This window comes from Malaclemys terrapin, chromosome 1 (assembly GCF_027887155.1).
Source record: "Malaclemys terrapin pileata isolate rMalTer1 chromosome 1, rMalTer1.hap1, whole genome shotgun sequence".
NCBI lineage: Eukaryota > Metazoa > Chordata > Testudines > Emydidae > Malaclemys > Malaclemys terrapin.
This window is the reverse complement of record NC_071505.1, coordinates 202,601,814-202,622,982: the sequence shown is the minus strand read 5'-3', so window position 1 is coordinate 202,622,982 and position 21,169 is coordinate 202,601,814. Positions and strand designations below refer to the sequence as shown.

General features: G+C 40.0%; 1 protein-coding gene across 5 annotated transcripts in view; it reads right to left on the bottom strand.

Annotated features, from left to right (window-relative positions):
• RPGR (retinitis pigmentosa GTPase regulator) overlaps positions 1–21,169 on the bottom strand; it is a 99,104-nt gene that overhangs the window by 21,935 nt on the left and 56,000 nt on the right. The gene's annotated exons all lie outside the window — the stretch shown is intronic.

Sequence of the window (21,169 nt, the reverse complement as noted above, 5' to 3'; positions counted from 1 at the left end):
TGAAGTTGCGTATCTTAGGTCGACCCTCCCCCTTCCCCCCCGTAGTGTAGACCTAGCCCAAGTTTAGCCTGAGTGATGATCTTATTCTCCTGTCTGTGGGTTTGATAGAAGTACTCTATTGGCTGATATGACTATGCCCTTTACTAAGAAGGCTGCAGCAGGCTTAATCTTAGGCAGATTAATGAAGACCTTTTAGTCCTTACCTACAAGTAAGTCTCAATCACACCCTCATAAACCAAGTGAAGAATTACACCATTCTTCAACTTTGCAAAGTGGGTTTTTTAATTTGTTTTGTGTTTTAATTTCTAAAAACACAAGCACCTACAAAGTTAGGCCTCTCATTCATGCTTATTTCTGGGAAGCTTAGTTAAGACACTAAGGTATCTTGTTCATAACCCGAACTCTAGAGATGTATCCTTCTCTGTAGAGGCTCTAGAGGGCAGACTCTCTCATGAGAGGTTTTAAGACCATGAACAACTTTCTTCACCAGGCCTGAGCCAAAACTGTGAAAGGGAAGGGGGGCCTGTGAGGAGAAGAGTTACCAAGGAGATTGAAAGGACAGTCTGCAGGCATATATCCTGCATGTCTCCCTAAAGGAAAAGAGTAGCCACTTTATGACCTCATGTCACACCCCTGGAGGCTGGAAGGAGAAAGGTGGTAGGTCCCTCTTCCAGGAAAGGTGATCTAAAATGCTTCACTCTATATTCCCTGCTGCCTTGGCTAAGTGGGGAGTGACCTGGATCTCCTGGTGACAAATGACTCTTCGGCACCTTTCGTAGCAGCTAAGGTCATGCAGGTAAAACAGCTTGTGGGAAGGGAAAATACCTTGTGGCCTTCTTAACCACTTCAGCGTGGACCTTGCCAGGCTGGGAGCAGGAATTTCTTTCTCCTGCTCACTACAAAGTAGGGTTACCATCAGTCCGGGTTTCCCCGGATATGTCCAGCTTTTTGAGCTTTAAATGGCCATCCGGGGGGGGATTTCTAATAAAGTAGAAATGTCCGGTATTTCCCCCTTCCCCTCATGCAGATTGCGGCGCGGCTGATTGGACGGCTGGGCCTGATTGAAAGCCGCTCGCAGCCACTGGGGCCTCTAGCAGCCAGAGTCCCTCCCCTTCCCCCGCTCCCTCCTCCCCCGCAGAGCAACGCCACAGTGTTTGGCTGCACGTTTTGCTCTCAGCTCTCCCTTGGCCTGGGGGGGGGCAGGCAAGGGACAGGGAACGGGGGTTTAGATTGGTCGGGGGTTCTGGGGGGGCTGTCAGGAGAAGGGGGTGTAGAGAGCGGTTGGGGCAGTCAGGGGACAGGGAGCAGGGAGACTTAGATAGGGGGTGGGGTCCTGGGGGCAGTTAGGGTGGGGGGGGACAGGTAGGGGTAGGGGGATTCTGAGGGGGGTGGGAAGTGGGAGGGGGCGTGTCTGGGGCAGGGCTAGGGCGGCACCCCGTGTCCTCTTTTTTGATTGTTGAAATATGGTAACCCTACTACAGGGAGAACTTTTGCCTTCTGCCAAGATTCAGGAGGCTCAGGTGAAACTATCCTGCTTGCTCTGCAAGCTGTGGGAATGGGGTCTCATGCCTAGAGAAGACGCAGAGAGACTTTGAAATAAAATTTAGCCCCAGTGCCATGCCACTGATTCTGGTTTGGTCTCAGTGAAGGGAATTTTCATGTGGTTGTTACTCTCTCTTTGCAAAGGCCTCAACCACCACATTGACTAGAAGCCAAGTTTTAATGCAGCCTGCTGAACTGTCTCCACGTGGCCTTTCCCATACACCAGCTGAGAGGTCAGTTCCTGGGACCTTGTATGTGCCTACCATTTCTGAAGCAGGAGGAGAGGTGCTATCCTTCAAATCCTCCTCAGAAAGTCAAGATTTTTTTTTTTAAGTTTACAGTTTTAAGAAGAAAAACTTTGAAACCAATGAGGAAACAGAGACATTTAGTTGAAAATCTTTTTAAAATTCTGTGAAAGCTCTGCTACAAAGGGGCCCTGAAGTCTGTTTTGTATGCCACCTAGACGCAGAGAATTCTGGGGATTTCTTCCTGAGGGCTGGTCCTAAGCTTAGCTCAGAGCAAAAATCTGGTCTCTCCACAATTACCATGGAGAAGACTGACAGAGGAGACTGAGAATGAGGCACTTAGCTATGTGCTCTTTCCATGGCCCCACTCCTCCTAATAAGCAAGAATAAGTTGGCAGCTACTCAGCCGCCCTCTCAATAAGGCAGGAACAGGTTCCCTCACTACTGTCCAGCTCATCCCCGACGGTGTGCAACACTCTGTCTGTGCTGTACAGGCTCAATCCCAACAATCTCCAACAACATTACCTTCAAAGTCAACAATTCAGAAAAGTTTACCAATTACTGTGCTATTTCACACCTAAGGACACAAGTCAATCGAAGGAAAAGCAAGTATATTTGTGGGGACAGATTCCCAGCATTATATGACGCAAAAGGCTTTGCAGACAGAAAATCATTTGTGCCTGCAAAATTTCTAGAAGGCAGAAGTATACAGTGGAGTCTGCTTTGTCATGCACACTTTCCCTGGGTGAAATGTTTGAAAAGTAGTCAAGTTAGTTCTAAATGTTTTGGCTACACTGCAGTTTTAAAGACTGTTCTTTAGAGATGTTTATGCAGCTGTATTTGTTTTACAATTTCACATAGCAGATAAATTAGTCATTTTTTGTTTACCTCCAGTTTATTAAGAACAATGTGCAACCTCAAATGTCACCTTTTTAATATCAGGCTTTTAAATTTAAGGTTTCACCTTTTAAAGAAATCAGAAACTAGATCCAATGGGTCAGACCCTGCCTTGCAATAGGGCCCCCCTGTGAGCTACCTGGGTGGTGCAAAAGGGCCAGAAAGTTTCCCTAAAAAGGTGGTTGGGGATTACCTCACTGTGGGTGAATGTAGAGCTGGCAGAGCTCCTCCCTAGCTTCCAAGTGTGTGAGGTAGGAGGGGATGCAGCCAGAACATCCCCAACAATCTGGCATTCACAGTCCAGTGTAACAGACCCAAATAGGCCTTTACAAGCAGCATATTTAAAGCTGGCTGCTCTAAATTACATCAAGGGGACAAACCAACCCAGCAGCCCCTGGGACAGGGAAGGTGAGTGGTGGTATAGAGCTACCTTTGCTCTTTCCACCCCCTAACACACACACCTTGGGTCCTGTGCAGAGTACAGCTCAGGCAAACCAAAGGATTGAGGCTTATGCTATAATCTAGTTAGGATGTGACTCATGGTTCTTGAGAGACTTTTACAGGTCAGATCCCACCCCCTTCCCCCAGATTCGCAGGGGAATAAACCTCTTTTAAAGCTTCATAAATACTGAGAAGTCATGGCCTCTTGCATGGGTGCATTGTGGGTTGAGTGTGGACAGGTTGAGAGTTTGAGAGACACCCACAGTACTCCCATGCAGCAGCTGGGCAGAATATATACCTAGCAAGACCCTGAGTACTTGGTGGGGCACCCACACAGAGAAGCTGATAGCAGGAACGGCGCCAGGGTTGTTGCCGTCCTAGGCGGCAGCTCCTCTGAAGCTGCGTTCTCGGTGGCGGGGGTCCTTCCCCTCCGGGTCTTCAGGGCACTTTGGCGGCGGGTCCCGGAGCGAGTGAAGGACCCGCCACCGAATTTCCGCCGACGACCCGGAGCAGAAGAAGCCGCCTACCACCGAAATTCCACAGAGGGCAGCAAAATGCCACCCCGCACATCCTGCCACCCTAGGCGACCGCCTAGGGTCGCCTAGTGGAAACGCCAGCTCTGGCTGATAGGCCCCATGGGTACAAGCTGACATGGACACACACCCAGGGTGAATGCTGCCTTCATCATAAAGTATGAGGGAAAATGAACACTGATTGTTTTATGAGCAGGGGTGAGGGATGCTACAGAGTGCATTGCCATAGACCATCTGACCCTGCTGAGGCAGGACTTCACAGGAATCTTCCACTTGGCAAATATTTGTTGTTCTCTCCAGAGCACCTCAGAGATGGCAAGGACAGGATTTTGCCCTCTGGGGGCTTGTCTCTATGGGGAAAATGCGTCATGCTAATTAAAATGTGAGAACACTTGTTCTAACACTATTAAGTAGAGGTTTGGTAAAATTCATTTTTTTATAATTTTGACATAATATCGATGTTTATTTTTAAGCATTTTTAATTTTTCTCCATTTAAATTTTCATAGTTGTGCAAAATTATAGGTTTCACTTTTTATTTTTAGCAGTTGAAATTGTCACAGTTGTGGGAAATTATAGACATGTTGAGATTCAAAAAGTCAAAGCTTTATAACTGTCAAAACAAATATCACATCAAAATATACAAAGTAAATATCTTTAACTCAAACGCTCGTACGTTCTCAAGCAGCATTTTTCTTACTTTGCCTATTTGTAAATTTCTATTATTATTGATGTATTTTTATTATTATATTATGGATGTATTGAAGTATTTTTTTCATCAGTTTGTGTAAGTATGGTGAAATTGACGTTTACTGACATTTACACATAAAAATATAATCCTTCCAAGAGTAATTAAGTATGACTTTGCCTTGAGTGTGGATAAGGACAGCTATTTAAAAAAAAATTATCTGACCACGGTTAACCATCAGGGGGTTAGAAATATGTGGGTGTCTTGATCTGTAAAACATTTCTTTAATACTGTTGTGCTCATTGCTCTGATCTTGGATTACATAATGTGATGACTGGAGGTACTGCTTTCTTAAGATCTAAGCAGTGCTAATAAATACGTCTGGTAATCTCTTACTGAGCAACAGTGCAAGCTTAACATCTTAAAACCCAAATACTCTCAGCCATTTACCATTATAAATTGAGAGCCTAATTTAAATGTCTAACTATTAATATAGTAACTTTGTTAGTTTCAGCTATTCACCAAAAGTGTCCACAGTTTCAGGATCCACCACAAAAAAACCTGTTCGCAGAGTTTGATGAAAAAACTATGTAAAAGCATGAGTTAACCACTCTGATGGATTTAAGAGTTTATTCTTTCAGCTATAAGTTATTAAGGTAGCTGTCAAGCTAGGACTTCCTTCTATGTTTTTATGGATGCAAAAGCCCCACTGCATACTTTAAAAAGAGTTCTGACAGTAAAATTTAGGGAACAATTACTAATTCTTGCTTAAGAGAGAAACTTTGAGCAAAATTAATCACTTTTATTCAAATGATTCATTTTATTTTACTAAAAGATTATATAAAGCATTATCTGAAACCTGCTGATTGTGCTCGCAATGTTTTATTAAACGCTATGTTTACATTCCCCTGGCAGTTTGGACTATGCAGGCAGCAGTGTTGCACTGTAACTCCCTCATGTGAACACTGCGGGCGTGAATGAAAAGGTTCCTAGTTCGCATTAACATAGTCCTCTTCAAATAGGACTACATTAATGCAAACTCGGAACCTTTTCATTCATGCCCAGAGCATCCACATAGGGCAATTACACCACAGCACTTTGGGTGCACACTGCTATTCATGCCCCCATAGCCCAAACTACATGTTCCGATCTCTGTTATCCCTGTGTTACTCTTTCTCCATTCCCTCCAACTGTATAGAATGCCCACTTAGCGCAACTTGTCCAACGTTACAGTATAAACTCTTCAAGGCATATTTCTCCTTATGTGTTTCTACAGTGGGCAGCATGCTGGAGCTTTGATTTGTTTGGGGCATCTGGGTGCTGATGCCATACAGTTTGGCAGACTTACAGTTGCAGAGCCCAGGACAACTGGGGTAAAGGAGACAGACAAGTTGTCAGACCACCAGTCAAGGCTGCCTGGCATAGATGGTATCTGTTAAGCATATACTAGCCATAGGGTAAAATTCCAAAATTGCCTAAGAGACATAGGAACATAAGTCCCATTTTCAAAAGTCACTTTCAGTGGGATTTATGTTCCTGTCACTTCTGAATATGGGACTTAGGATCTTAAATCTTAGGCACTTCTGAAAATTTTACCCATAACATTAATACATGGAGAAACACAAATCTTGCAAATTACAAAGTATATTAGCCTGTCTGCTGTCCCCTCACAGGTACAGCTAAGGATACAGTAAATTCATAAGTATCATCTACTGTTCATCTCCCTTAGTGGAAACTAACCCCTTTAACACATATTATACTTAACACTAAATACTAATTTGATAAATAATCCAGCATGATTCTATCTACATTTTAATTGCACTTTTGTGTTTTACAATATCAATTCATCTACTTCTTACTTCCTTCTAATATCAGGTTTTTTAGTATCTGGAAACATTTATCCTGCAGTGTCTCTTCTTTTACACACTGTCTCAGATTAAAGTAACTTTGGAACTGATTGACAAATCTGAAATGGGTAATTATTCCTTATATCAGTGCTTTGTCTTGAGCTTTTACTCTGGGTGGGGAGCAGGGACATATGTATTGGACAAAGCTGTTTCTATATGGTAATACAGTTCGTCCTATGACGATTGCTGCTGTGAGTCTCCACAAGGAAGGCCAAGTCTTTGCCATCTTGTCCAAGCAAAGATTGAACTACTGTACTTTTGTAATTGTTTAATAATTATAGTTGTTTGTATTAGTGTTTGTTTTAAGTATCTGCTTAATCCCTTTTATTTTACAAGCAATCTAAGTGAACATTAACATCTTTTCTGCCAACAGTGGATCCAGAGGATTACCATCAAGTCTGAAAGATTTTTATTTACATATTCCTAGGGCAAGTTAGCATCAGAAATAGCTCAGGTAGGCTATGTCCTTAATATACAAAACTGCATCTTCTGAAAGGAAGCAGGCTGTTTGGAAAAAGCAAACAGATACAACTTAGATGGCCTCAGGCTTAACTAATCTTCTCGCTAAAATGGACAACGGTAGAATCTGAAGTCAGTTTTAAGGAGTTTTGCAAAGCATCATACAACAAACTTAACACTCTCACTTCTTCCAGACAACGTTAGGTAGCAATGTAAATATCTTTTAATCTTCAGTCATTTGGGAAAAGTCATACCAAAAGCAGCTCCAGACACAAAAATAAATAGATAGTCTATCCGAGTTTGACTATCAAATCACAGTACACTTATATCAACCACTTAGTGAATCTCTGAAAAATATGATGCAAAGGAAATTAATTATGAATGCTAATGGACACTGGAGAGACTAGCTTAGGAACATTAGCCCAGGTTTCTGGCTGTAATTTGTATACCTTTTCCAAATGCTTAAAGAAGGAAGCTTTAAACATCCAGTGTATGCCGTGCAGCTTCCACAAATTTCTCAACTGAGTAGTGGACAGATGCAATGTTTTCACTGGTATCTTGCCTTGGAAACAGAGAAATTATTATTCCTTTCACCTTTTTCTAAACATTAGATATTCTGGACTAAATTTTCAAAGTGATTAGTGATTGTGGGTGCCTCCGGTTTTTTTTTGTATCTAAAATGAAACCTCTTAAAAAGGTCTGATTTTCAATGAATGAATGCTCAACACTTTATGAACATGAGGCCTCTTTATGGTGTTTCAAGTGCTGAGTGGCCGAACCAAATAATCAATTATTCTTTCAGCTGGCTACTAGAGGTCAGATGCTTTAAAAATGCACCTATCAACCCATTCAGTGTAGTTAAAAACCTTTAGGGTTTTAGTTTCTATATCTGCTTCACGAGATGAGATAAAAATCTTCTTCTGAACACCCCTGTAAGAGTCCTGGCTATGTGGGAGAATCTGACTCTTCCAAGCTAGAAGTGCTTTTAATGTAAAGAAAAAACTTGTGTTTTTCTTTCTGGTTGAGTACCTGGATCTGTATCCAAGCACTTCCCCTTCTTTTTACGGTAATTCAGAGCAAGATTGAGCAGCCTTTATCTCCAATCATGCAATCATTGCAATTTTTGCAGTAAATTATGAACAGTCCTGTGAATTGCTTGAAGATGGTGATAATACATCCCTCATCTTCTATCCCATAGACAGAGACTGCCCGTATAGGACAAACTCCTTCATGATTTTGCCCACCAAGAAACTGGGCAAAAGATCCGTCAGCATTTGTCCATGCATTTTATACCAGTTTTCTCCCTCCCCGCTCTTTGGGCCTGGAAACAGACATTTTGCCTCATTGTTCATATCCAGCTCTCTCATTTTTCTTTGTCTTTCTTTTATTCCAACTCTCCAACAATAGACAAGGAAGACAAGAAGGATGAAAGAGCCACACTGAAAGGAAAAGGAGAAGAGAACAGGCAGCAGAGATATACGCTCTCCCAATAAATCCTTGCTTCAAGTAGAGACCCCAGCAACCAGTAGTCTAGTAGCATCCCCTCCAATCTGTCATGGAGATAAGGCTAGGACTCTTTTCCTTCCCTGCCTGGAATACTGCAAGCCCCTCAAGACACTGTGCTTTCAACTCAATTCCTGTCACAGCCACATTTCCTCTTCCAGCCAGCCTATAGTGTGGATTCCCCACGCTGCTCCTGCAGCAGTGAGCCCTACTATAGTGAGCCTGTCCTCCTGCTGATATGATCTGGGCAATTTTTGCCTCTATCCTTTAAGAGGGCCCTTCTTCCAAATGCAGATTCTTCAGACTCTCAGCCCTCCACACACAGCAGAAGGGATGCCACAGTTCCTTCAGGTCACTCCTAAACATCCTTCCCATCAGGCTGACTTTCTTGGAGATGATTCCTAGTTTGATATTACTGTGATACAAAAGGAAGGATTCCGCCCAAACCACTAAAGGCTCAGGATCCCAAGATTGAGTCCATTGTCTTTTATATCCTGGGAACCGTTTAGAGTAAAGAACCCTTAGGTAAAATCCAGGGATCTGGAGTGGAATTTTCAAACACACCTCAGATACTTAGGAGCACAAGTCCTATTAACTTCCAACTGGATGCAGGTTCCTAAGTCACAAAGGCACCTTTAAAAATTCTACCCTGGATGTGTAAAGGGACTACTCTAAAATGTAGTTTGCCTGCACTCTGCCATCTGGGATGCACTCCGATTTTATTGCAGAGAGGACAATAAATGTATCCGACTTTAAATTCTGTTGTTTTAAGATGTGTCAGACGAGTCGAGCCTGAGGCAGCTGCTTGATACAACCCAAATACATTCTTTAAGCCTCTAATAAATTTAAAAATATATATATCCGACCTCTGCCCCAGTGGTTCACAATTCTGAGCTCATACGGATCCACGCCTGCTCCTGGGGTTGCCACATGACGCGTACAAAGTGCCTTTTATCTACAGTCGACCTGGAAGTGGTGAACATTCCTCTCCAACGTCATAGAGATCCATGCCCTTCCAACCACAGGATTTTTTTGATTAATACAATGTGTCCTATTTGAAGCTACCTTTGATAAGCACCTGGAAGTTAAAAGTGTGGACCACAGAGGATCATCACTTTAGTAGGGTATCAGTTACATATTGAGTGTGTAATGAATACTTTATGCTCTGCATTTGCTACTTGTCCATTTCCTTGTGCAGTTCAGGATATTGGCTAATCTATAAAGCCTTACATAATCTGGGACACAGTATGGCAGTGGAGGGCTCATAGGTGGGAAAGCAATCACAATTGAGGGCAAACATGCCTGATCTTTCTCCATGAGCGAGCGTACCGATCTTCAGGGTTCAGTATAAGATTCTGGTTATTCAGAAGTCTGATATCTAGATCTCCAACAGCAAGGAATGGGTTCTTGAGATTTTGTTGTTGTTAAGTATCTGAGGTGTGTTTGAAAATTCCATTCCAGATCCCTGGATTTTACCTAAGGGTTCTTTACTCTAAACGGTTGCAAGGATGTAAAAGATAATGAACTCAGCCTTGGGATCCTGAGCATAAGCTTCCTAATTAAGGATGCAATGGGCACAGTTACAAATCTCTAAATGAAACAGTGATCAAGCATACTTGTTTTGCTATATAGACTAATAATAGCCTATGAGGTTCTCAGCAGTACAAATTAGTTTTTCTTAAACAAAAATACCCATACCTCATCCAAATATTTTCACATACAAAAGCCTAGGTTTAAGTGTATAATCATATTCTGGGCTCAGTGAGCTTCTCCAAATCAAGAACATATTGCAAAATGTAACTCAGGATGACACTGGAGATTTCCAAATTGCACAATCAGAACATTTGGCTCAGTTGCTTACATACTGCCACGATCCCAAACATTCATATATTTGCACTGCACTGCTAGAAATTAGTTTCAAAAGACAGTTTGTTAGTGTACATCAGCTTCTGTACATTCCATTAAAATGTACAGATCTCACAACTGACCAGACTGTTAGGTGTTCACGTGATTTGCTATATATGGGGTCAATCCTGTACCAAATTAAGTCAATGGCAATGTTGTCATTGACTTCAGTGGATGCAGAATCAGACTCTAGGTGCATTTCCAGTGTACCAGCAGTATGGTAAACAGATGTCAGGATACTTTTCTTTGATATTTATTCTAAAATTAGAAATAATGCCACAAATTCTGTTGAAATCATAATGAATAGTTCAAAACATATTTACAGCTTCAAATTACATATTTTCATATTACCACAGTCCCTTCTTATTTAAGGTTTCCTATATATAACCATCAATATACAGCAAACATCAAGCTATATATGATAAAACACCATTTTAGTGCCAACATCTTAAATCTTGGCACAAAGCCAAAAGAAATGCTGAAATTCTTTCTTGTTGCGTCATGAAAATAGAATACTTTGCATATAACATTACATCATTTGAAGTTCTCATATTGCATCACAGGAGAAGATTGTGGGCCACAGTATGGGCCTGCATAAGTTAGGAAGGGAAGAAGGTGACAGTAATCAGCCATAAAGACTGCTCCAGGATAGTTCTGGCCCGTGGAGTTGACCTGACACAAAGTCACGGGGACGGTATACATTGAATGTTCACAAAAGGTGATCAAGCTGCCATTCCATCATGTACTCTCCCTAAAGCCCCATGAAGAATTCTGGGGGAGTCAGCCACCGTACCTCCGAGGATTTTGCAGCAGCATGTTCTTCAAACCCCCCAAATGCAGGTTGTGATTTGAAGTTAAAATCTAACCCTATGTAAAGTGAAGCTTATTCAGACTGGGATTTCAAAGGAGCTTCAATGAGAGTTAATGGGGGTTGGGCTCCCTGAGGCCCCTTTGGAAATCCCAACTTTAATCTAACTAAAGCACTAGCAGTCATATTAACCTTGGTACAGATCAATGCTTGCATATGCCATTTTAGAAGTTTTTATTGTGGGTTTGTCTGTCATTGGTTAACAGTGTCATTTACTGTGAAAATTACCCAGTCTTTGACTGATTTCTTTCTTTAAAAGAAAAAGCAACTTTATCTACAGACTTCTCATGAGTAAAGCAACCCAGAAAGAGGTTGGAGTAGACTATACAAGGGCTAAGAAATGGGATGTCATGATAACTTTAAAAGACAGATGTAAGGCCATCATGTCTAAGACAATTATCTGGCTTGTTTATAAAAATTAAAGTAATGAAAAAAGTACAGTTGTCAATTAATCGTAGTTAACTCATGTGATTAACTCAAAAATTAATCGTGATTAATCGCAGTTTTAATCACATAGTTAAACAATAGAATACCAATTGAAATTTACTAAATATTTTGGATGTTTTTCTACATTTTCAAATATATTGTTTTCAATTACAACACACAATACAAAGTTAACACTGCTTGTTTTATATTTCTTTTATTACAAATATTTGCACTGTAAAATGATAAACAAAAGAAACGGTATTTTTCAATTCACCTTATACAAGTATTGTAGTGCAATCTCTATCGTGTAAATGTAGATTTTTTGGGGGGTACATAACTGCACTCAAAAAACAATGAAAAACTTTAGATCCTACAAGTCCACTCAGTCCTGCTTCTTGTTCAGCCAATCGCTAACACAAACAAGTGTGTTTACATTTATGGGAGATAATGCTGCCTGCTTCTTATTTACAATGTCACCTGCAAGTAAGAACAGGTGTTCGCATGGCACTATTGTAGTCGGTGTCACAAGATATTTACATGCCAGAAACGCTAAACATTCATATGCTCCCTTCATGTTTCAGCCACCATTCCAGAGGACATACTTCCATGCTGATGATGCTCGTTAAAAAAATAATGCATTAAGTACATTTGTGACTGAACTCCTGAGGGAGAATTGCATGTCTCCTGCTCTGTGTTTTACCTTCATTCTGCCATATATTTCATTTTATAGCAGTCTCGGATGATGACCCAGCACATGCTGTTTGTTTTAAGAACACTTTGTTTGCATTTTGTCAAATCTGCAGTGAAAGTACCAATGTGAGATTTCTAAAGATAGCTACAGCACTCAACCCAAGGTTTAAAAATCTGAAGTGCCTTCCAAAATCTGAGAGGGTAAGATGTGGAGCATGCTTTCAGAAGTCTTAAAAGAGCAACACTCTGATGCAGAAACTACAGAACCCGAACCACCAGAAAAGAAAATCTGCTGGTGGTATCTATCTCAGATGATGAAAATGAACATGCGTCGGTCCGCACTGCTTTGGATGGTTATCAAGCAGAACCCATCATCAGCATGGACACAAGTCTTCTGAAATGGTGGTTGAAGCATGAAGGGACATATCTGGCATGGAAATATCTTGCAACACTGGCTACAACAGTGCCATGAGAACACTTGTTCTCATTTTCAGGGGACATTGTGAACAAGAAGCGGACAGTATTATCTCCCGCAAATGTAAACAAACTTCTTTGTCTGAGAAATTGGCTGAACACGAAATAGGACTGAGTGGACTTGTAGGCTCTAAGGTTTTACATTGTTTTATTTTTGAATGCAGGTTTTTTGGTACATAATTCTACACTTGTAAGTTCAACTTTCATGATAAAGAAATTGCACTACAGTACTTGTATTAGGTGAATTGAAAAATACTATTTCTTTTGTTTTTTTACAGTGCAAATATTGGTAATAAAATTAAATATAAAGTGAGCACTGTACACTTTGCATTCTGTGTTATAATTCAAATCAATATATTTGAAAATGTAGAAAACATCCAAAATATTTAAATAAATGGTTTTCTATTATTGTTTAACAGTGCGATTGACCTCATGATTATTTTTTTTATTGCACGATTAATCCTGATTAATTTTTGTAATTACTTGACAGCCCTAGAAAAAAAGCAAAGTGAGTTAATAAGATGCTCAGCCTTGGATCTCTCTCTTTTGTATTTAAATAATGGTTCTCAAAATATTTTTGCAGTAGGAAAAACAAAGTACAAAATGTACTTAGTATTCTTATGTGCTTATCCAAGAATAACTAAAGTTTTATTCACATGTTGAACCAACAAAAATAAAGTTCTATTTAATTTAAAAATTAAAACTTTATAAATGTATAAACTGTCAGCAATTCTGAGGGTGAGGAATGTTGTGTCATGTGGAGTGAGGAGCCCAAAGAGTTATTTTAAATTCCTGATTGAAACAGAAACTAAAGCTAGCTACAATTTTTCAGCCAAGAGCGATTTTTTTAAAAAAGAAAAACTAAAAAGAAAAACAAAAACAAAAAAAAACAGAAAAACAATTTTCTTTTTTTTTTTAAAAAAGATTATTCTTAAAGGCCCATTCATGACCAAATTTTTTTTTTTGCTAAATTAATAGAGAAAAGAGAAAAAGTTAAGAACCTTCTTGGGACATTTACTAACAATTTTACACACAAACTTGTCTATGTTCCTCAATAAACAATACCTTGAGCATATTCAGTGGAGTCTATCCTGTGTCAGTGACAGTTGTCCAAGTGACACATTACAGAAGCACTGCTCGTGATTCCATAGTAAAGGGTAAGTTTTTCTCTTAAGAATGGGAATTAAACTACTTTGTTACATATGAAAAATACAGCATATCCTCTTCAAAATTACAGCATTTACTCTTTGGGCACAAAATCGTTTAAGAATTTACAAGTTAATCTATTAGTTCATAAGTTAAAATTAATTTTAAAATGGTTCCTTTAAAAAGTTTAGCACCCTACGTCTTTTTAACTCCACCCTGAAGTGATGCCATGAGGAAAAAATTTACTGTCTCATTAAAAATCAATTTAATTTAGTCTAGGACTACAAACACTATTATACACTAATCATAACTCCATGTTTACTTCATGGCATCAATACCGGGCAAAGTTAACCCTGTCTGGGTTCCTTAACTGTGCATTACCATTCTTTAGAAAGGTTGGATTTCTTTTAAATTTATATTGAACTCTGAATTTTCTGGATTTGCAATGCTTGATTTGCAGCGAATTAAAACATCCCTGTAATCTTTTTACCCTTAAGTTACTGATATGTACTCCCCAACTCAACTCTATGTTAATGTAGATTTTTGTCTGGGAATATAAAAAAGGGGGCTGGGTGGACTTAAGGAGCTAGCAACTTGGTTGTGTTCTTGCTCATTTGCACTACCTAAACAATGTGAAAAGGCCAGAGAGCAATCAGATCTGGCCAGCTAAGAAGTCCCCAGTCATGTGGGAGCTCTCAGTTGGCACACAGCTGGTATAGCCAGTCCCAATGACTTCCCCTCAGACCTGGTGGAGGGGTTGTAGTTAGGGTATGTCCACATTGGAGTTGGAAGCATGCCTCCCAGCCTAGTGTCTGAGCTGAGCTAGCACATTCAAAATGGCAATGTGGCTGTTAAGAGTGGGGCTAAATCTCAGTCTTGAGAGCCCGAGTGGCGATGCCCACACTGCTACTTTTAGCATGCAAGCTATATACATAAATATAGTAATTTTTTATGTATATAGAGCCCCACTAGCACGAGTCTGTCTACCCGGGCTGGGAGACTCACTCTCTGCTGCAGTGTAGACAAACCCAAGACAGCCCCACTGCCTGGCGCAGCACATAAACTGGACCATGATGTCTATGTTGAAAAGGACAGCAGCACAGAAGGCCCCAATATTGCATTCTACAGCCACCAAAAATGGGGAAGCTGATATTTTAAAACGCCTTCTCTGGCAGGGGTTCTCAACCTTTTTCTTTCTGAGGCCCTCCCAACATGCTATAAAAACCTCCATGGCCCACCTGTGCCACAACAGCTGTTTTTCTGCATATCCAGTAGATTAAAAGCCAGGGCTGGCCTTAAGGGGTAGCAGGCAGGTGTGGCCCCATACCACAGGGGCCCTGCAAAGCTGAGTTGCTTGGGCTTTGGCTTCAGCCCCACGTGTCTTGGGCTTCTACTTTCTACCCTGAGTCTAATGCTGGCCATGCTCTCTGGTTTATTTTGGGGGACTTCCTGAAACCTGCTTGCAGCCCCGCCAGTGGGCCCTGGACCCTTGGTTGAGAACTGCTTTCCTAAGGGATAGCAATTTGCCTTTATAAATGAGAAAAGCTGAAGAGAGTAAAATACATAAACATCTTCTCTAGTCTGTAGGACATATTCTCCGTGTTTTTGGTAAACAGCATTGACTGTAAACTTTACTAAAGGTAGAACTTTCTGAATAAATGACTATATTTATGTATATTGGCATTTTCAGATAAAGTCATGCCAAAGCTTACTTTTGTTGAATTCAAATAAGTTTGGAAGTATGAAGGGGTGACATCTCTTTCAAAATTTTGAGTCTACTAAAGAAGATTTCAGAAGTACTGTTCCAGTGCTGCTTAAGTCCCGCAAATAAATCTTTGTGCATCTGCCAAGGAATATATAACCCAGACTGAACTATCATAGTATTGCCAGGGAAGTACTATACAACTGAATGACGGTATGAAAATTTGAGCAGGGCTGAATAGGTGTCAGTTCCAGTTATGTTCATGAAGTTAGAAGTCCCACAAGAGCCCAGTAATGTTGGTGTATTGTGCAGTTTATGAAACAGTTCCTTAGAAGAGCTGCAGCTGTAATGTGCTTATCCCCCTACAAAAGGAGTTATCCACATAGCAATATTAAATCAGCCTCTTCACTCTATGCATCCCTATCCAGTCAGGCCAAGATGATGGTTGGTCAGAAAGAAGCTTCCCCTCCCACCGCATGGCTGTACAAAGGCCATTCACAATAGTAATCCCTGCACTCCAAGGAGAAGAGACTGTTTGCTCTTGCAGTTCCCCAAACCAGGGAGGAGATGAGGCCATGACTTAACTTCCCTTCTTCCCCTGGAAGCCTTGGGAAGGGGTGGGGCTAAGCACTACCCCTTCCTAATGGATATAGAAAACTGTGCTCCCCACTTCAGCAAGGGGACTCCATTTACACAAGCGGTGGCTTGAAAGCAATGTTCTAGCTGTCAGTGAAGAATCAATCCCTGCTTGGATTTGGAGTAGAGATCATTGGTCTCAAAAGCAATAGCTCGTCGCCTAAACTAAAGAAGACTCGTATCTATCACCAGAAACAGCACATATAGTTAGAGGCCTGAAAGGAAACGATTAGGGTTTGTCATAACTATGCCAGGTGTTCAGTCTAAGGAAAACAGTTTCAGTCCTATACAAATCTCTTTTCAGCATTACCCTAAGTTAAATCACAACAATACTCCAGGAGCCCTAGGACTGATAATGCATCACTTGAGATCAACTTAGTAATGTATCTAAATATTTTCATAACAGTTCAATTCTTTTGCAGCATTTAAGCCATATAAATTAAACTCCATTAGAAAAGTCTGTTTTCAGTTCCTCAACCAATTCTGTTGTGCAACATACATACTGTTTACACAGGCCACTCTGCTTTGGTATCAGAATGCATACATGCACCCCTTTACCACACTGATATCAAACCAATAAGGTCCTCAGATCAATATTATGTATGCACCTGAGCTAGAAACAGTTGCATTTGGAGTTCATTTAATTTTGAGGACTACCTTGAACAGCACAATCTAGAAAATTCAGAAATGTACAAGTGTTATGTTTTCAGAGGCAAAAGTCTAAGCCACAAAACTAATTAGGTTGTGAAAGTCATCAGACAAACTCACATTATTGCTAGTGAAAATATTTTCTGAAGCTCGTGAAAAGGAACGAGTGACTAATTGAAAAACAGGAGAACAAATAGTATAGCTGATTAAGATTTATGGTGTTTGGTGATTTTCATGGAGGATAGGTCAATCAATGGCTATTAGTCAGAATGGCAGGGATGGTATCCCTAGTCCCTGTTTGCCAGAAGCTGGGAATGGGCGACAGGTAATGGATCACTTGAGGATTACCTGTTCTGTTCATTTCCTCTGGGGCACCTGGCATTGGCCACAGTCGGTAGACAGGATACTAGGCTGGATGGACCTTTGGTCTGACCCAGTATGGCCGTTCTTATTACTAACTTACTTCAACCTTTTTTGGAAATAAATTCTGGAGACAATGAATTAAAATATTTTAATACCAAGATGTTACAAAACAACATTTTTAAAAAAATGTTTCATAACCTCAATACAAGTACTGATTAACATTTTTACTGCTCGACATTTGTTAATTTCTCCCCGCACATTTTGATTTCCTCTTTCTCCTCTTGTTCTCATTTTGAAAGAGAGATTGAAGGAACTCTCTTCAGAGACTGTCAAGACCACTCCACAGGTTGGTCAACAGAGATTTGTCTACTTTAGGGTTTCCTATAGAAGCCACCAATATGGTATGCAAGTACTAAAGAAAATGCTGGATGACAAAAATCACCCATTTTTCACTTCCCCTCACCAGGCACACACCATTACAAACATAGGGCAAATCCTTTAAAAATTCTTTGCTAAGAGTTTTAAAAATTGAAAAAAGGGGAACTTTGATTATTTAGAGTTTAGGGGAACACCAAATCTTTTAGAAATTCCAAAAAATTGTCTTTTCAGCCATTTAGGTCTTTTATGCCAATTTCCATTCTATTTCATCTAGATTCTAGACTTACTACATCTTCCTTTCATCACTTAGGCCCCGATCCTGCAAACAGTTACACACATGCTTAACTTAATACTGTGAGAAGTCCCACTTGGAATTACTCATGGCTGTAAAATTAAGCATTTGTGTGTTTGCAGGATCAAGATCATTGTGATCCAAATTCCCAGTCCTTTGTTACCTAGGGGTATTGGGTGCCTGTCTGATGAGCTCCGTGAGGCAGGGACCATGTCTTCTCTGTATTGTATGGCCCAGAATACATTAACAATGCTTAACAAGTAAATAAGAATGAAGAAACATTTCATGGCTCTGTATGGATCTGAGGTGAATTGCCTCTAATAATTAAATAGTTTTATCATCACTATCTGGATGTATTCAAACCACAATATATTTGGGGCCAGATTTTCAGAGGCCCCTGATTTTGTGTTCATATTTTTTAGCACACAATTGCATGTTGGCACCAGAATCAGAGACTAAGCTGAAGTCCTTTTGAAACATCAAGGCCTCAATTTACAGAAACCAAGTACTGACCACATACTGGCACACACTGTCCTTTCTCGGATTTATTTGGCATTTTCTAACAAAGTATTTGTCTATAAGAACAAATGAATACATTGGCCTAATAGAAATTAAGAGGAAAAGAACACAGTGGTGATATAGTTCTCAAAACTAAATTTTTATGATTTATTGATATTCCATTCATGTAAGGCACATCGACATGGTAGTTACCCGGTAATCAAAACTAAATGTTTCAGCTCCAGAAATCTGATTAAAAAGGCAATTAAAATTACATTGTTACAACACAATTCATGCCATCATCCTAAAATTATGACAACATTTGCATCAAGCAAATGCTGTGTCTCCCAGGGAATCACTTTCTGCAACTTTAATAGTGTGGTACACAGTAAAGATGAAAGTGATTTCACCAGAATTTATATCTGATAATTTGGTCTGATAAAGGTCACCAAACTCTTAATGTTTTCTGTAGCCCTTTAGGAAACTGGCACTTGGTGTTCGTATAATACATTTATTGAGACAATTTAAAAAAAAAAATCACTTTTTTAAAAAAGGATTATAGCTAAATAAACTTGGTATGGCCCAATAATATCCTGAATGAATCTGAAGTAAATCTCCAGCATCTCGTACTATTTTAGTGTCAAATAATGAGGTAGCACATTGTTCCAAAATTGTTCTGAATTGTGTAATCCATTCACTACATGTTGTTTTGTCTTTACTTTCTGTTTAGAGCTCTGTACAGCACTTCCTTTCTTCTCCTGCTTTTTTTTATTATGCTTCTGCAGATGCTTATTTACTTTTATTTTTTCTCCAACATTCTCTTCTTCCTCCCCTTCTTCCCCCTCATCTTCACTGTCTCCCTCCCCATCCTCCCTCTCATCTTCCCCCTCCCCCTCTTCTTCATCTTCGTCCTCTCTCTCTTCTTCCCCTTCCCCCTCTTCTTCATCTTCGTCCTCTCCCTCTTCTTCCCCTTCCCCCTCTTCTTCATCTTCATCCTCTCCCTCTTCTTCCTCCTCCCCCTCTTCTTCCCCTTCCTCCTCCTCTTCATCTTCATCCTCTCCTTCTTCTTCCCCTTCCCCCTCTTCATCTTCATCCTCACCCTCTTCTTCCCCCTCTTCTTCATCTTCATCCTCCCCCTCTTTTTCATCCTCCCCTTCCTCCCATTCCACTTCCCTCTTTTCTTCATCCTCCTTCTCTGCCTCTTCTTCCTCCTCTCCCTCCCCTTCACCCCCCTCTTCCTCCCTTTCATTGTCTTCATCCTCTTCCTCTTCACCCTCACTCTCAGCCTCCACTTCTGTGTCTTCACTCTGCTCCTCCTTACATTTACCCTCCTTTCCTCCTTCTACCATCTCTTCATCTTTCTTCTCCACTTCTCCCTTGCTCACTGTTTCTTCCTCTTTAAAATTACCCTTTTGACTTCTCTCTTCTGTGCCTCTTCTGTGATGATTCTCTTCAGCCTTTGCCTTTCTCTCATGATCATCTTCCGTTTCATACTGTGATTCAGCATTTTCACTTTCTTCTCCATTACCTTTCTCCTCTTCATCTCCATCTCTTACTACTGAGGTATTATCATCATCATCTTTTCTAACCTCATTTTCATCTTCCTCCTTTCCAGATTCTACTTCACTATTAGTTTTTTCATCCTGGTTCTCCTTTTCACTTTCACCCTCTTTCATTCCCATTTCACTTTCTTCACTCTTCTCTGCCTGAAGATGCTGCTTCTTAGCATCTCGCTGTGGGGCCTCATCAGGTTTATCATCAAACCTCTTCACTTTTGTTTCCTCTTCACTCAGGCTTTTTATATTGGTCTCTTCTGCACTCTCTCTTTGTTTATTTGTATCTTGCTCTTCTTCTGTCTCAGTATCTCTTTCTTCTAAATCATTCACATTTTCTACTGCTTCTATTTGCTTCTGTTTTCCTGTGTCTTTATAACGATCCTTGTGCATTTTTCTCCTCTGAAGTACATATTTTGCAAAATCATTACTACTTTCCTCACTTGAAGAGGATGACACAGATACTGCTATTTGTTTAATGAATCTCTCCTTTTTCTTAAGTCCTCTCTGTTCTTCATTACTTTCTTCCCCTCTGACATATATTTCTCCATATTTATCAGATGTCCTAACTTCATCCACTGCATCTTTACTTTCTTGTTTAAAAGGTTTTTGGTTTTGTGCAGTTACTGAAATGGTCACTGGTTTGTTACTGGCTGCAGCAGGCAGTATATCTGTTTTAGGGGGGTGCTTATATTTAATAGCTTTTTTTAACTTTTCAGTGGAAAAAAATAATTCTTTAGACTTATTACTGGAAAGACCGTAAGATGTGTCTTGTTTTCTAGGTTTAAGATTTTCTGCATAGTCTTTCTTCCTTTTCATTAATTTGAGTTGATGTTTAACAGTTTGCTGAACATCAGACTTCAGTTTGCTAATAGTGTATGCCTGTTCTAGTTTATTTTTTATATGCTTTTTATTAGCCTTAATTTTCCCCACAAAGGCATCATAATCACTGCATTCTAGATCTGAACCATTTCCAAGAGACACTGAATTTAAAGACTGCTTTTGCAAAGAACCATCAGTTGATTTTGAACCTTCCTGCATGAAATTAAGATCAGTCTTTTTCAACCCACCCTTACCATCACTTTTCAGTGTCACATTTTTATTGTTCTTCTATTCCACATGAGAAGCAGAAAATTAAAAAGAAAGAAGGAAAGCATTAAGAACAAATTAAATGAGAACAAATGGAAAAGACTATAGACATATCTGAATAAGAAAAGATGTGTTTGATAGGACTAAAAAAATGGCATAAAATACAGAATATTCCAAATAAAATTAATTTAAATAATACATAACTGTTTAAAGAATGAAACACTTATTGAGTAGGTTAAATGCACTCTCTCGATTCTGGGATCAGTGTATTTACTATTGATCTAAAGC